This window comes from Seriola aureovittata, chromosome 1 (genome assembly GCF_021018895.1).
Source record: "Seriola aureovittata isolate HTS-2021-v1 ecotype China chromosome 1, ASM2101889v1, whole genome shotgun sequence".
NCBI lineage: Eukaryota > Metazoa > Chordata > Actinopteri > Carangiformes > Carangidae > Seriola > Seriola aureovittata.
In genome coordinates this window covers 25,175,279-25,192,816 of record NC_079364.1, presented here as the reverse complement: position 1 = coordinate 25,192,816, position 17,538 = coordinate 25,175,279, and the positions used below count along the sequence as shown (strand labels likewise).

At 38.7% G+C, this 17,538-nt stretch overlaps 1 long non-coding RNA gene across 1 annotated transcript; it reads right to left on the bottom strand.

Annotated features, from left to right (window-relative positions):
* Positions 1-398: 398 nt before the first annotated feature.
* LOC130173413 (uncharacterized) lies at positions 399-8,868 on the bottom strand. Its single transcript, XR_008828416.1, has 3 exons — positions 8,630-8,868; positions 1,080-1,192; positions 399-474 (listed from the first exon to the last, which is right to left on the bottom strand). It is a non-coding gene; the product is annotated as an uncharacterized LOC130173413 (long non-coding RNA).
* Positions 8,869-17,538: the final 8,670 nt, after the last annotated feature.

Below are 17,538 nucleotides of genomic sequence, written 5' to 3'. Positions count from 1 at the left end.
AAGACGAATGAAACATGATTCCCTACATATCTACAATTTAACTTGGACCCACTCTTGCCTCCAGAAATGACAGCATCAATACAAATAGATTGACCAGTCTGTCGTCAAAATAAAACATCCGTCCAAATTAAAAGGAAAGGCTAGAAATAATTGACCTGATTTCCTGTCAGTGCATAAAGACAACTGTTTATTCTGAGTGGGAAAGACAACTTATGCTACCTACTTTGTAAACTACAACCAGCAAGTACGATCTCTAGCAAAACCAGATTCATATATCATATTGTAACCCAACAAAAAGCAGTTTTTGTTGGTACTACGGTTTTGTAACTTACTGCCATCTTGCCCATTAGCGGCAGAAATTTTCCCACACTCCTCTCCGCCAGGCAAAGGACAGTGTGGGGGATCATCAGACCTGCCAGAGGCGACAGTGCTATGGCACTCAAGAAATGGCTCCAGCCGAGCACACGGCCTTCCCTAAGGGTGAGTAAAAAAATAAAAAATAAAAATACTCCTCCCGCTTTGTGGATGAAAGGCCCAGACTTAATCCTCGCTTTGTTCTTGTACATAGATGAACATGAAAGCCCACTTCTGTGGATTGCCTCTCTCTGGGCCCTTGGGCACAGTGCTGGACCCAGAGCACAATCTTATCAATAATGCTGTGCTCTTAACTATAGGCTTAAATTGGTGGAAAATATTCTACAATTTGACGGAAATCTATCCATCCCCTCTTCCCAGCGGTAATGACACTTTTGCTGGCTTGTCTAATACCATCTAGTAAGTGATTTTTGTTAGGGGTGGAGGGGGGTTTAAAAAGAGAAAAGTAGCAGTTCCATTTGATGTTTCGATCTGAGATTGATCTCAGAGGAAAGACTCACATTCTGAAAGTAGGATTATTGGCTTCACTGGCTCTCCTCAGATGTCAAAGATCTTTGAACAGGCTTGTAAAGTGCACTACTTCCAGGCTGCTGGTGAACTGCTTATGAACTCATCAAAAGAGCACCTGTCTCCATATTAATGAGGCACCATGCACTTGACAAGGGTCCTCTTCCCACACATACCTGTCCCCCTGAGAACCTCACCGCTTTTCCTGGAAACCGCAGAACAAAGGTGCTTCTCATTCTCAAGCTGGTGTCTCCTCACATTCACACTTTGGAGCAGACTCACCAGATCATCTGAGGTACACAGTGCCACACTGAAAGTAGAAAGAATCAGAAATCATGATCAGAAAGACAGATGCACAGATATATACTTAAAAACATCAGCCACACTCTACAACAGTGCATCAGGCAGAATAAAGCTGCAGGGCAAACTGCAGACTACCGACTACACGTTCTACAGTTCGTATGTTCAACAACTGAACAGCTTCTGCACTTTACCAAAAATCCTGTGGTGGTGAATCAATATTTAAGCATACAGTCAGGGTACAAATTACAGGAGAAATGAACATCAAGCGTTTTAGTAAGGTATTGGACCACCACGTGCTGCCAGAATAGCTGTCAGTGTGGCTTGACATTGATTCTACAAGTGTCTGGAACTCCACTGGAGGGATGAACACCATTCTTCCAAAAGATATTCCCCCATTTGGTGGTTTGATGACGGCAGTGGAGAGTGCTGTCTGGAACAATATCCCAAAATATCCCATAGGTGTTCAACTGGATTGAGATCTGGTGACTATGAAGGCCATAGCATTTCATTCACATCATTTTCATACTAATTAAACCATTCAATGACTCCTTGTGCCTCAGGGATGGGGACATGATCATCCTGGAAGAGACCACTCCCATCAGGATGGAAATATTTCATCACAGGATGAAGGCGATCACCCACAACAACTACAGTGATTTACAGTGACCCTTCCCTCTAAAGGGACAAGTTGAGGCAAACCATGTCAGCAAAATGCCCCCCACAGCATAACAAGCATTTAGGCTTGTACAGTTCTTTTGGTGCACAGCACACATGCGCTCACCCTCTTGTTGAGAATATGGTGAAGTTTAATTCATCTGACCATATCACTTATTTCCACATCTCTGTAGACCAGTGCGAGTTTTTCCTTTAATTTGTATTAGCTCAGCATTCCCTGTTATGTTTGAAAGTGACAAATCACAAGAGGTGGCGCTTTAAAAGTCTGTTTTAGGTGTTTTAAGGTGAATTCCTGTGGCTGTTGCCAGAAATACACAATGCACTCTTTGTAGGTTTTACTTACCCCCCTTAAAAAGAAAACATCACATATTAAAATACTGTCCAAATTACAAACAGAATTATGTGTGCCAAAGTCTGATGATCACCAAGTCAGATAACAAGATAACAATGACATCTGATTAAAGTTTGTGTGCTGCAGAATGGGGGTTTAAAGTGATAGTAGTAGTTGCACATGTGGGGGGGTTTGTAGTTAAGTCAGTGGTGGTGGGGTGGGGCATAGCGGCATGGCTGAACTGTAATTGATAATGTAAAGGCAGATGGGGGTCTCCAGGGAGACGGAAAGAATCCAAGCAGATGGCCAAATTGCCGCTTATTTATGTAGAGCAGAGGACTCAGCCCCCTGGTCCACATGGTATGATGGATCATTATAGCTCTCTGTGCATAAACACCAATATGCTTTTAAATCTGGATGGCAAAGCTGAAGAAAGCCAACAAGCAAAAGTGCCATATTTCAAAGGTGCTGTCAGGAGCAAGGAGGTGGAGGAAGGGGGGTTACGGTAAACAACCTATGCTACAATGAATCTAATTAAAGACCATCCACTCACAACCTCCACTGTCTACCTCCCTTACCACCAGAAAGACAGAAAGCAGAGGTTTTCCAAGTGCAAACCTCCCAAGTGCTCCGTCTGCACTGAATGCTGGTGCGTTAACAGATTCACCAGTTAAGAAGCTGACAGTAGCTACAGACATCTTTCCCATGGAGAGCCAATGTATACACGTCTCTTTCCTCAAAGGCAGACCTCTAAGGAGGAGTCAAAGCAAAGTGAACACAAGCACCTACGCTCAAATATGAACACACACACACACACAAACACACACACACACACACAAAAGTGGTCAGTGTATTTTGATGACACTGTCATTATCTTTGATCAGCTGTTGTGTGCAGACACAGACAGATTGGTTAATATGGTTGAGGCCCCTTTGATCCCACCCTGTCCCTGGGTTAACTCTATTAATGTCACCCTGAACCACCTATTTCATATTTACTACGACTCTTTCATCTCCCCATGCAGTAATTGGTCTCCTAATGTGAGAGCACTGATGTGAAGACCATCCATCGGACTGAAATTACAGAGCATGCTCTCCCTTCTTCTCATAAAGACACTTCAATACTAACCAGCTTTTCAGTGTTGGGGATTGTGCCTTTAAGCAACTGTTCTAAATCATTTGTACAAATTTGTTCATCTTTGGTCAAAAAATTGCATTAATAGAACAAAAACATCCTTGAAAACTCATTGCTAACACTTTGGATAAATGATTGCGCCTCTGTGTTTATGTTTATATAAAGACTATAAACTGCTTATATATAGGGTCAGCACTTCAGTTAATGTGGGCTGGTTCTCTGAAATCTGACTCATGCCGATAACAACAAATTTATTGTATAAATCTACTGACTACAGTTAAAATAATGTGAACTTTTTTGACAACTCATGAAAAAGCATTTTTTGTTTTAGAAATTCTTAAAAGCAAACAAGAAGAGGTAGCCTGAATGCTAACATATGCACAATGAAGAAGATGAAGAGTTATTTGAAAAACAAACTGCCCACAGAACAGGAAAGTAAATGTGTCATTAAATGGGGAATGCATAACACCTCCCTGGGCCTCCCATATTTTACATTCCAGAGTAACACCAGCGAATATTAATATTTGCTTTTCATTTGAAGCAGCAGTGTTAAGGAGTGAGGAGTAAAAAAAAAAAAAGGGGAGGGTGTGGCAAATGTGACCTTCAGACAGGATATTATAGTGAGTAAGTAAGTAAAGCTTAATTCAGCCAGTGAAATAGAGGTTTACTGTAATTGAGGATAGTTTTTCCAAAAATAAAATGAAAATAAATATGCCTGAAAAAACTGACTATGAGTTAAAGACTTTCTTTGTGTGCAATAATGATTTACAGAAGATGAGAAAATCGTCCAGTCACGGCAACCGCCACCATGTGTCTTTCTGAGACTAGCTGAAAGCAGGAGCACTAGTGCAGGGGAGGGCTTACTTAACACCCCACATTACACTTCCAGTCACAAAGAGAACAATCACAACGTGAAAGAGCAATCGCGCAGTGGAAGCACTTTGGGTTCTAAACGGAGAAGTTAAGCCTGAGTAATAGACCCTGCTTGGAGAGCTGATATCTAAAGTACTAAACACTGTGAAACATCACAGGGAAACTAATCAGTAAGTGATTTACAGCAGCAGGGAGCGAGGGCCCCTCCACCCTTTTTAAGAAGTTCTGATTTTGTTTGTTTTTACAACCTGGGTACTATTGTCATAGTTTTAGCCAATGTGTACCTATAGGTTTATCTTAACACTGTTCTAATCATTGTAGAGACTGTAAACTGTGCTCAGAGGGAGCAGCTTTACAATTAAGCCCCATATGCCCAGAAAATGTAAAGCTGAAATAGCTTTAAGACAATTCTTATGATTTGAGTTGTATTACAATGAATTCAAATTGAACTCTGAAAAGGAGGTGTGTATTTTGAGTTAATCATGCATGTTATTAACCTGTTTACTTTTTGCATTATAGAATAACCTTTTGGTGAAATGAAGGGGAGCAAATGTCATTTGTTGCTGAATAAAAACCGGTTTCAGGCTCGTATTTCCAAATTTTATTTCCAAATTGAACACCTCCACAATTCCAATAATAACTTGGGAATACAGTATAACGATATCTCACACAATGGTCAAAACTACAACCCTATGATCTACGTTACAAAATTATTGGAGAGAAGCAGCAAATTGCTCCTCAAATTTCAGGGAAAGCACAGGATTATTATACTTCATAACATATGTACCATCCATCATGCTGATCATGTTAAACTGATATTGTTTCAGTACAATAACGAACTGCTGGTGCTGATGAATCACTAAAAAGTAATCTGAGGCACTGAATAGACTTCTACCAAAAACATGACTCCTCTTAGCAACATGTGCAGGAACCACAGACGAGTACAGAAGAAAAACTAGGTCATTTGTTTGAAATATTGGGCAATTTTCCGTCAATCAAAAATCATTCCTTAACCTCATGTGCAGTAAAATCCCAGAGGAGTGCTGATTTCACACACGAAACAAATAGGAAGTGGGTAACTTGACAAAAATGAGGGCCATGTTTCAGATTTAGGAGAGCACCCACTCATTCTAAACTTCAAAGAAAAATGTCTTATTCTGCTCAAATGGTGTCAGTGTCTGCATTCAATTTTGATAATAACTTGCTCTGAGAGAAAGAAAGAATCTGGAAGCAATTTGTGATAGTACAGCCAAGTTTTCTTTTTCCTCTAACGAAAGTTATTATAACTATTGACCTTTCCAGTGCTTGAATGGCATTTCCAAGCATTCTGGGATGCCACTGCTGCTCTCAAACGGAACTTTTTAATTCTGTGCGTCAGTGTTGTTTTAGGCCTCGTCTCCTGGGCAAAGCACTTAAACTATTACTGTATGCTCACGCTTATACCAAACTATTTGAACAGTGGGCCTTTCTGTTATTCCTGTACTGTCGGTGACACATTATAAAATCTACTCAAAGGACTTTTAGTTATGAGGAATAGTATTTTAACTAAAGGAGTGAAGCTGATAATGTATATATTTTTTTATGACTTATCAATAAAACTGAAATTTTTCCACTTGTTTTACATTTATTTCATTAGATATCTATTATGTGGAAAATTGCCACTCAAATGTCTAAACAGAAACGGATATTAAAGTTGTGCTCAATTGGTTTATGATACATTTTAACAACCTGCTGAGCTCTCTTCCTTTTACACTGCTGCTCCCTTGTGGTGTATCCAGATATAATAGCCTGGATTGACAAATTGTGAATCTCGTAGTCTCAGGTGATTAATTAGCAACAGGAAAAGAGATGGATTGCTTTGTTCATTCCTGTTTATAGTTAATAAACAGAAGTAACACTTACTTTTATGAAAAGAAATACTATAAAAAAACAGCTGCAGTTTTGTTTCAAACATAATCAAAAGTTTATATTGTAAATTCTACACTTATATTGAAGTGCTTCAGTCTGTTTGGTTTGATATTTGCCTCTTGTATTTCTTATGGCTTGGCTTAAAATGATAAATGTTAATTTGGTTCTAAGTTAGAAATCTGTTTACTGAAAGCTAATTCCACAATCCACATCACTTCAATCCACACTTGTCTCTCAGTCATATCCCTGTCCTGCTATCCCACCACCTTCACCCCAGCCCCTGTCTCTCACCAAAGCAATCAGGTAAATCCCACATTAACTCCTGGGAAACAGCCCATTAATATTTCACTTGTTTCCAAGCCTGTATGCACCATACATCAATGCCCAGCCGCTCCTTTCAAAGCGATACATTAGAACTATTTTCAAAATACTTCATTGTCAGCCTGTGGCAGCCTCATTACTTATTAAGATAAGAGAAAAGATGTGCAGGAGCAGTTGGTGGCTCAGCTTGCTTTAAAAGCTCCTTTCTACTGTTTCCACCTCCCTTGCCTGCCTCCTACTCCACCTCCACCTCCTTCTCCTCCTCCTCCTCCTCCTCCTCCTCTGTACTCATTTGTGTGCTGATGCTGTCAAAGAACCTTTAGGAAGTTACTCTGCTGAAAATAAGTGGGATGTTAGTTTAGTTAAGGGAAAAAGAAAAAAAATGACTGCCATGCTGGGTAAATTGTACTAAAAAACCTGCTTAGTCAGCACAGTAAGTCAGTGTCAGTATTCATAAAGCTCTCATTTTGACCTAGAATCTGTAGGAGGGATGTTAACAGAAAAACATTAGCATAAAATACTTCAGATCAAGTTTGTACGGCACCTAATTTAACAGCTTTGCATTGTGTAAAGCTGTAGTACAGTAAATGTCAGTGTAGTAATAAATCATCATAGTATGTGTACACTATAGTACACTAAATGAATGACAAAATTGCAGGTCCATAATTCAAGAATAAATGTATCACGTGCCATAACCAACCATTAAAAACCAAGGCTCGAGTGGGGAAGTGACCACAAATGAGATCCTCAACTATAGTTCATAACAGTAGGTAGTTTTAACTTCTGCCACAGCCACAGTCAAAACGCACTGTCAAAAGCCTACAGTACAATGTTGCATACAATATATTTTTCAAAAATATATATATCACACTCTTATTCAGTGATGATCAGTAATGAATGAACGAAGGGTAAGAATCTGACAGGAATGTCACTTCAGGCGTATCAGGAATATCTGGAGTGCAGTTACAAAGGATCAGGAGCAATACACTGCCATACCAGGATATTGACAGCAAAAGAGAGATTGCAGAGTTGTTGCTTCATCCTCCCTGACAAAACTTAGAAAAAATTTAATTGCGGTTGTTCAAAATCTACTACAAAAGGAAAGGGAGATCAGAGAAGAAGATGTGAGAACATTATAATCTTACTTTATAATCTCCCTTTACTGTCACTCATCCAGCATGATGGCAAACCATAGTAAATATTGGGAAATATTTCCAATGTTTTATAACAGGTTAACTTCTCATAAAAACTCTTGACAGCAGAAGGACTTTTTTAAAGCATGTGTAAATCTGCTATATAATACATAATACATTTCATTTTGAAAAACTACACAATCTTCTAATCTGAATTGGGAAAGGCGCTTAAGATCCAAAACCCATAACAAACAAGTTAATAAATGGAAACCAGGCAAAACAGTGGAAATTACCCAGGTGATATTCTGAAATAAAACTCTAGGAGGTCAGCACTGAGTTGGAAGGAAACTATGTCTGGCATTAATTTCCTACAGTGACACAAAACCTGCCTCAGTCCCAGGAAAGTTAGGATGAAAAAATATGCTGCACCTGGTGAGTACAGACACATGCCATCTGATTAAAAGCAATGGATATAACGAAGAGCCCTCCTGTGTACAATGCATCTTAAACTTTAGGGTATGCCATTTGTCAAACTTGTCATTACACACAATACCTTTTGACTTGTCATAGCAGAAAAAGCACAGGCGTGAGTAATAACATTAATTATGGCTCTGTCCCATTTAAGTGTCCCTTGTCATGCCAGTCAGGTACCAAGCCTAACAGCATGACTGTGGGCCTGGAAGACTTGAATGGACCTTAGCCATCATTAATATGACTAATTAATCCTGTGCTTTTCCTGCCATGGCATGACAAAATGCCTGCGTAGTGGAAAAGGCCGGTATACAGTAGAGTACAGCCATGTACTGAATGTTTCATCAATAAAACAAAAAGTGAACCACCACTAAAAGACCAGCTACTGGTAATACTGCTAACAACATCATTATTGTATGGCGTTAATTGTAAGAAACCAACCTGCAACGTTAAGTTGGACGAAGTGAACAGAAGACCTACTGTAGCATTAACTTATTTTATTGAGCTAAATAGCAAAAAACATGCTAACACTGACTTTAGCTTGTGCGTGTTTAAAACCGTGTAATTTGTCAAACAAAGTGAGAAGGCCTAACGTTACCTCAGTCATTGAAGCTGGTAGCGCAGTGGTGTTAGCAAGTATCCGTCATCATCTTCTTCGCAGTGCTTCTCTCGACGAAAGTTGACACTAGTTAGTACAACACTTTTATTGAGTCAGTATCCGTTTCTTCTGGTCAGTTCTGGAGCCCCATTCTGCTGGTTGTGTTCTTATTTTCCGTTTCTGTTTTTCTTTTACTTTTCTGAAGAGGGACGTTTCCCCCGAACCAGACTTTTTTTTCCCTGCCTCAGGTGTTGACCTTTCACCTCTGCCCCTTTTCCTGTCATTCTCGCTGCCTCATCCGGTGAATAACAGTCGTAATCCCCATTTATCTAGTGTCATTGCAAACGTTAAAAAATGTTGCTGTGCATTATTAAATTAGTTATGATATGCTGTCAACAGACCAGATTAAGTGTCATAGGAAACGTGATATATGACATGACCCAGTGACCTATATGTAACAAAAAGGAAGTTGGATGCAGTTATAAAGGAAAGTTATTAAACATATTTTCATCTCGATCACGACTTCACATCAATGTATCATTTACCTGAAAATATAAGAAGCATCAGGATAAATAGGTAGGCAGGTTCATTAACATGAACAACATTACTTTGTTATATAAAAAAATGTCAAAACAAGAACAAAAACAAAAACATGTCATTGACAAATTACTTTTAGAGGTGTCTCTTTTTTCTTTTTTACTGATATATTTTTTTGACAGAGGGAATCAGTCACTCCAACTTATTCAGTGGGAAGCATGTTAAATACCAGGTACGTTACTGTAAAGGAACCTTGTACCACTAGCCCATATGAAATTTAATTACTTACAAAATTTTAACGTGTCCAGCATGTGTCTGGCATAATAATAACTGATTTACAGTTTTTCTCAATCACTTTTGGGAAATTCACACATCAGATAGTTAAGGCATTTCTCATAACACTAACTCACCAAAAGCCACTAAAACAATCAAAACCTTGTTCACGTGTCAAATCATGCAATCAATCATTTCAATATTGTCACCAGTGAATAAACCCTTACAACAGTGCTTTAAGACTTAGACACCAAATGTTTTGATATTTCAATAAAAACCTTATTGGCTTTAGAAAAAGAGATCTGCAAAAAATGTAATGTAGGGTTAAAAAAAAATGTCCAGACACAACAATGAAATGTGAATGATTTATTTGTAAATCCACATAATATAATTGCTGTAACTGAGGAGAGCATAATGATAAACATGGAACTACACATTGGAAAATAAACAAAGAAAAATATGCGATCAAATTTAGAACAGAGAACCAATTATAGTACAGTAAATTCACACACTATGTGTATATATGTATATATGTATATACTGTATGTGTTTGTCTATACGTGTATATATGTATATGTGTGTGTGTGTGTGTGTGTGTGTGTGTGTGTGTATATAAACACACATACATACATACATACATACACACACACACACACACACACACACACACACACACACATATACATATATACATATATAAATATATAAATATATATATACCTGTATGAATCAAAACATGCACATGTGATACGAAATTGAGAATATGTGTTTCTCTTTGTTTCAATTTATTCTGTTCTGGGAATATGTAATTACATTCATTTTTATTTGAAAGGCATTTTACTACAACTGACAGTGTCTGACTGGCTCAGCTCTTTCACACATATTTGAACAAAGTTTAGAGTGATGTGATTTGAGTGAAAAGACTAATGCATTACAGTACAGTATCAATGTGAATGAAAGGTCTGTAATTCTGACTGATGAACATACAAACTGTTTTTATGAGATGTTAGAGTCAGATGAGAAATGCGTCAACACAATGACAAAACATCTTTGCGTGTGGACACGATGGTAGTTTGTGCAAACACAATGAGAAATGCTAATGTAGGGAAATGAGGAAGTGTTTGGAGAACTGCATTAAGAGTGGTTAGAATGATGTTTCTGATGTGTGAATTGCATCAAAGCGATTGAGAAAAACTGTAGGAGAAAATGGGAAACTTCTCCCTACATTACAATGCGACACTTTCTGAAACCATCTCTTCAATTCTCAGCTACTGTAAGCAGTTTTTATGAAGTCACTTAGGCTGGAAACACAGTCACACCTCAGGATCCCTGTGTAATTTCACCTAAGGTGGAGCTGTATTGTTACCAAAGATACAATGCATTTTGGAGAGATACTCCGCTTGGCATACCATTGTTGTTGTAATTACACAGGAACATCTTGTTGCCAGGAAACAGTGAAAAAAGGTTTGGGCCTTGTAGCTCCATGTATCTGCTATTGGGAAATTGTGAGAAAAACATATCTTGAACTGAAAAAAACAAACAAAAAAACAGTGATGTCCTTCTGTAGATATATTGGTGTATTATAGAGTTATGATTTTGTTTTTTAAATGATCATTTATTCATATATGCATTGTGGAAACCATAAGTCCACAGTAAGCACTGAATTAGTAAGTTTAAATTGCAGCTTTTGTACACTTCCCTTCAGTGGACTGCATTGCATTTATCAAAAGAAATTCTTTGAGATGTTCTCCAAAACACACAGCGAACTTTAATAAAGGCAAAGCTCGTTCAGCACAGGTAAGTTGATGAATGGCTGCAGTAGGGCTATATTTTTCAACCCGTTCCCAAAGTGGGCACTTTTATGTACTTTTTCTAATGGTTTACAAAAGCTGCTCCAGGGGCCTTGCAGGTACAGTACGGGGGAGTGTCATCTCTTCCCAAGCAGATTATTTACACCGTGCCTTTATCAGCAATCTAAACTGAGGCTATCAGTCATCACAGAGCAGATGGCAAGGCCTGGAAAGTGAGTATTTACTGTTAAATGGTGATGAATGGAGCAGCATTTCAATGGTCATACATCAACCAGGCTTCACCTATACACTGATCGCTCATCTCTGCCAGCATGACAGAATCAGTATTTACTATATGCATCATTGGGGCATCGCATTTAAAGTCCTGGTTGTACAAAGCTGTGACACCAAAAATCTAAACTTAAAAGCCTTAAGATAAATACTGCTCCAGCATCTGTTGAGTGTGACCCATTAAATCAAGACTCATTCATTGTGTGTTCTGAAAGGAGAAAACACTTTATGGAAATGAAATGTTTGCAGTGTTTGAAATGTTTGAATTGTTTGGCTTAAGTTTGTAGTTTCTCAACTTAGCAGCCACCATAAAAGACTTGCTTCAATCAGTGAGCATGAAGTCAGCATGTAGTCACTCGGCTTGTTGACTAATTTCTCTCAAACCATACTTAAACAAATCAACAGTGTGTGTGTGTGTGTGTGTGTGTGTGTGTGCGTGGGTCATGCAAGTGGAGCTAATCCCTGGAAAAGAGCCGACAAGTCTCTCTGCAGAAACAGCGGGAGTGTTTGGACAGTAAACACACCAACATTCTACCTCATCCTCACACAGTCTCTTGATACACCAGGCTTTCTTGCCCCCCTCCAACCCTCTCACCTACCATTACACACACACACACACACACACACACACACACACACACACACACACACACACACACAGACACACACACACACTGTCTGTCCACATATATACTCTGCATTTACTCTGTTAACATGTCAACAATCACTTCCTTTTTGCTCTCTCTCTTTCTTGTGCACAAACATGTATACACACATATACACACACACAAACAATCATATGTTTGTAGTGATACACAATCATGCAAGCACTGTCACCTACACACAGAAAATGGAAAAACAGGAAGAAGGGAGATGTTGGTGCAACAGAGAGGTAATAGTGAGAAGTCTGGCAGATGTACACAGCTACAGGTACTGTACTCTATGTGTGTGTGTGTGTGCGTCTTTGTGTGTATGTGTATATGTGTAGATATAAGAGAGTTCGGCAGGGATGTCCCTGTACTTCAGTGTGTGGCTCCCACGACAGCCTGGGGTGGCACATCCATCTATGTCTTTTTGCCAAATTTGATTTTAAATATTTATCACACCATACATCTTAGCTGAAACAAATTGCTGGCAAAGTGCTATTGTCTGTGAAACATGTAGTAAGAAGGATGGAGGCTTTAGAGGGAACATCAATGTTTCATTTGGTAAAATATATGACTGGGAAGTATGTGCAACTACAGCACTTTTTAAAAATAGGAGGATGACACAGAAGTAAAACTTTTAGAAATGCATTCTTCCTATGGAGTTAAGGAGGAGGCAAGTATTTTGTGACGAAATGCTCTCAGTCACACTCTTCTCTTTCTAAAGCTGCGTACTGTATGTGCACTTTTACATTCATCTTTAATACTTTCAAATCCGTTAATGTAAGCTTGTCCTTGATTAAAATGGCACTACAAAGCTTTTGAAGAACACTATGATTATTGAAGGTTCTTAATGAAGCTTCTTGTATAATAAGATATGTTTATATGAGAAGAAAATATAAATACAGTATATACAGTAATTTCTTATATGTGTGTGTGTTTGTGTACATATGTATGTACATGTACATATATATATATATATTTATATATATATATATATATATATAATATATATATATATATATATATATATATATATATATATGTTTTCATTTGTTGGCCTTGTGTATGGGAATTCTTTATGGGAAATGACACACTGACAGGTACACAGGTTCATTGTAGCTACCACTCTGAAAGCAAAAGTGTTGATTCAGCATGCCAGCAAGGCTCCAGCTCTCCTGCTGTGTGTGTACTGTGCTGCCTGCATCACATTTCTTGAAGCTTTTTTTATTCCAAGAAAGTTTTTTTTACTTTGCTTGTTCTTTTCCAACGACATACTTTTCATTTGTTATTCATATATAGACCTGAGAAGTACCATAGCTCAGTATAGCCACTGTATTCTACCATTAACCACAGAACAGCTCTTATAAGTGCCTTGCTCAAGGGCATTTAGACAGTGGAGGAGAGCAATAGGAGTTCACTTTCACAGTCGTCAGTGCAGAGAAACCAATATATTGGACCTACTGCTGCTAACTGTTGCAGTAACATTGGAGCAAATTCAGAGTAATGGTGGCTTTGCCAGCAAACAAAAGATGATGTACAGCTTACCTGGAGACAGGAAAGGAAAGCCACCCCAGTGCAGTGTTCCTCTGCTGGATGATGCCAAAACAGCAGCAGAGCCAAGCTACTCAAATATTGCTCCACTTTTGTTTCAGTGCTGTGCTTAAGGGAAGGTACTGCTACAGATTTGATTTACTACATTGGCTTCACTCTGAACAACCCACATTTCTGTTACCGCTATATATACCTGAGAAAAAGTATGTCAATATCATACAGAAGTGAATAGAGCAGAAAAGAATAAAACACACAGCGCCTGATAAAACTACTGCAGAAGGACGTTCTGAATAAATAATGAGTTGACTTATTTTAGGAGAAATAATCCACATGCTCTGTGCCTTTCACATAACTCAAAGTAAATTATCCAGCTGAATGCTTCCTCCAAATCTTTCTACCCTCCACTCGTTCACAGTAGCACAGTATGAAATGAAAAACAATATACAACATTATGTAGTATAATGCTTCAACAACATCTGGCTTTGTTTATCTTCATAATTGACTGATGACTCTACTTGTGCAAAATATAACCAGAATAAATTTCAGATGGTCCCATTATCAGTATTCATGGGGGAAAATGAATCTGCATGTGTCTGCACAATAAATATTCACTTTAGTAATCTGAGTTACACATTAAATCATACCTTACCTTTCAGCTGGCTTTGTGCTCCACCCTGAGATGACCACATGATGGTGCTCTTGCCTTGTGTAGGATAAAAGATTGCCATTCACAAAAATGCGACAGAAAACAGACATGTTCTGACATTGTGCAAAATTCTCACATTCAGGGCTGCATCTCATATCAATATACATATTTTACATGATATTTAGACATGTTTCTCTAATTTTTTTTGTGTTTATTAGTATGAGGTATGGTGTAACTCTTCACTTTTACCCCTGCAAAGTGCTCAGGAAATCTCCTCTACTACGCCACTGACTTGTGTATTTGCTCTTTTTGCATCAAGATTTTCCCTGTTGGCTTGGGGAGCTTGACAAGTTTCGTGGTCAATACTGGCTGGGAGGCATGATACCTGTTTATCTTCCCCGGCAACAGCGACATCTCCTACATATTCCACTGGATGGCACTAGTGTAGCACCACAGCTGGGGGAACTAGCCTCTGTGCTGTTGCCATTGTTTGAGTCAAGACCATTTCCTCAACTAAAGCACTGGCTAAAAAAAATGCAGCAGTGATTAATTACCAATTCAGTATTAGTACACATTATTATCCAGCATTCAAAAAGAGGCACACAAACAGTGCTGTGCAACCAAACACTGCACAAAAACAAAATGAATCAGGAGCTTTAAGGCCATTTGGAAATGCATCCCACAAAGCTTCTCAGCACATAAATATGTATTACATCTGCAACTCAATTAGGCACGGTAAAATCTGGCCTTTGGGGTAGAAACCTGTGAACCACTCCTCCATAGGCCTTTAGCTGTACAGCTTTTGCTATTACTGATAATCATCCGAGCTGACCTGTATATGGAGGCTGTAATCTAATGTACACTTTTGATCTGCGTGGACCACAGGATTAAGGTTGCTTGCATACACCTGGCCCATGCCATAAAAATGGATCAGGGTCTGCCGAATAGCTTCATTACAGTCAGCCGTGTGGAGCTGGCATATGCAAATATCCCAGAAATCCAAATGGAGAACTGCAGCTTCATTAAATTTGGCAATAAAATATTTGCAATACCTCATTGGCTTCTAATGGCCATAATGAGGAGTATGACTGAATCCAATCGGCGTGCGTTAGATTTAATTTGTTTGGCATTTCACAGATGGGAATGCTTTTAGAACTGTGAGTAGACATAAGAAGTCATTACAAAACCAGGACATAGAAGCAAGCTTGCCTTGTGGTGAGTCTGTGTCACCACAGAGCCACAAAGGCCTCAGCTCTTTCCAGTGGGGAAGATTCCCAGAGTGCTTTTATGGAATATGCAGAGACCTGAGTCTCAACCACATACTGGAAATGCCAATGGTTGATTTTACCATATTGCGTTTCAAGATATTAGGTTACCGGAACTTAATTAATGCAATTCCATTCCTTATAACTATCTGCAACTGGCTTTTGTCCAAACCCAGATAAGATTGGCCAGAGGACTAAGCATGCCAACAAAAGAGATACCAGATGACTAAACAATGAAGCTGCTTGTCAGCTGAGAAGAGTAAAGTAAATGCAGATAGAAAAAGCCTGTGTAATGCTGCTTTGCAGACTACAGAATTTGCATTATATGATTAAAACAGCACACTGCAAATCAGAGGAGGACAAATCAAATAAAGATACAGCGTGAGCTTTGGTCTAACAAGCAGCTGATAAACCACAGCATGAGGGACTGGGGAGTGATACTGTAGGTCTCAATACAGCTGCATCCAAGTGTACCATAATTTAATTTCATATAGCATCTTCAGAAACTGATGCCTCGCATCCTGAGTCGGATTGTAAACAGACTCTTGTATGTTTTTTAATTCAATAAACAGCAAAGTGACACACATGGGTAAAAAGGATTGCCTCATTCAAGGGCTGTTTGGTTTGCTTTTTATAGCTCAAGTCAAATATGCCCCTCCATATGTCTGCCAACAAGCTACCAAATGTTCTTTCTGTCTGCCTGCCTGCCTGCCTGTCTGCCTGTCTGTCTTACTGTCTGTCTGTATTAATTTGTCATATGTTCAAACAATGTGTTATGCTAGTGGCTGCAGCAGCCAGAATAAAAAAATCAGTGCTAACAGGAGAGTGAATAATGAAGACTACAGATTAGGAACAATACACACTACAGAGCAAATGATTATATCCTGTCAGGAGAATAAGACTAAATTTGATCACATTCTTTCCTATTCAGAGCTCTTCTGCAATCTATTCTATATACAAAAACTAACTAATCAATTACAACCCCCAGCTAATGTAAAGATGCTTTTCATACACAGCCCCCTCACTGCGCATTGCTAAGATAAATTGGCTGTGACCCAAGCATGACCCTGGCTGATGTTCATGAGACCATTAAATTTCCTGCAAACAGGGTGCAGCAGGGCTCTGTGTTTGTGTATGTGCATTTGTGTGTGTGTGTGTGTGTGTGTGTGTGTGTGTTTACACAAGTCTGTGTGTATGTGTATGTGCATGTGTGTGAGTGTGAGTGTAAGAAAGAGCGAGAGAGACAGAGAAAGAAACCGGATGAGAAAAGGAGAGGGGGTGCAGAAACTGAAAATGAAACAAAGAAAAAGAGTGAGAGAGAGCACTGGACTCACACAGTAATACAAAACACCAGTTACAAGGTGGCAGTTTATTTTCTTATTTGCTTATAACAGACTTTACTTGATCCGTCCTTTTTTTTTTTTTTAGGTGTCAGGGTTTTGAAATGACAGATAGAGTATATTATTTTTTGAAATAAAACTCTTCATTTGTCAGTTATCCAGGCTGGTTCTTCCTTTCTTGTGTGTTAAAATATGACACTGTGTGGGATTTAGTTACAACTGACATCAACCTTTAGCTGCATAGGTCACTGAAACCGTTATCACCCTTTCATTGAGTGTGTCAAAAATGACCATCTTAGAATCAATAGTATTTGTGAATCTTTGCTATGGTCATAATGTTCCACAAAATAATTTGATTGTTCAAAAAAATTACTTAGGATTTGTAATATTTGTCTGTTTATCATTTTTAAATGATTTTCGAATAAAAGTGCAGTTAACATTGGCATTTTTCAATTTGATTAACTGCCTGTTTCTGGCTGTGATCAGGGAACACTGGTATGCTGCAGCTTATGTCATTGTTTACTTTATGGTCATTTCACTGGGGCAGATCCAAAATTGTTTTCACTTGA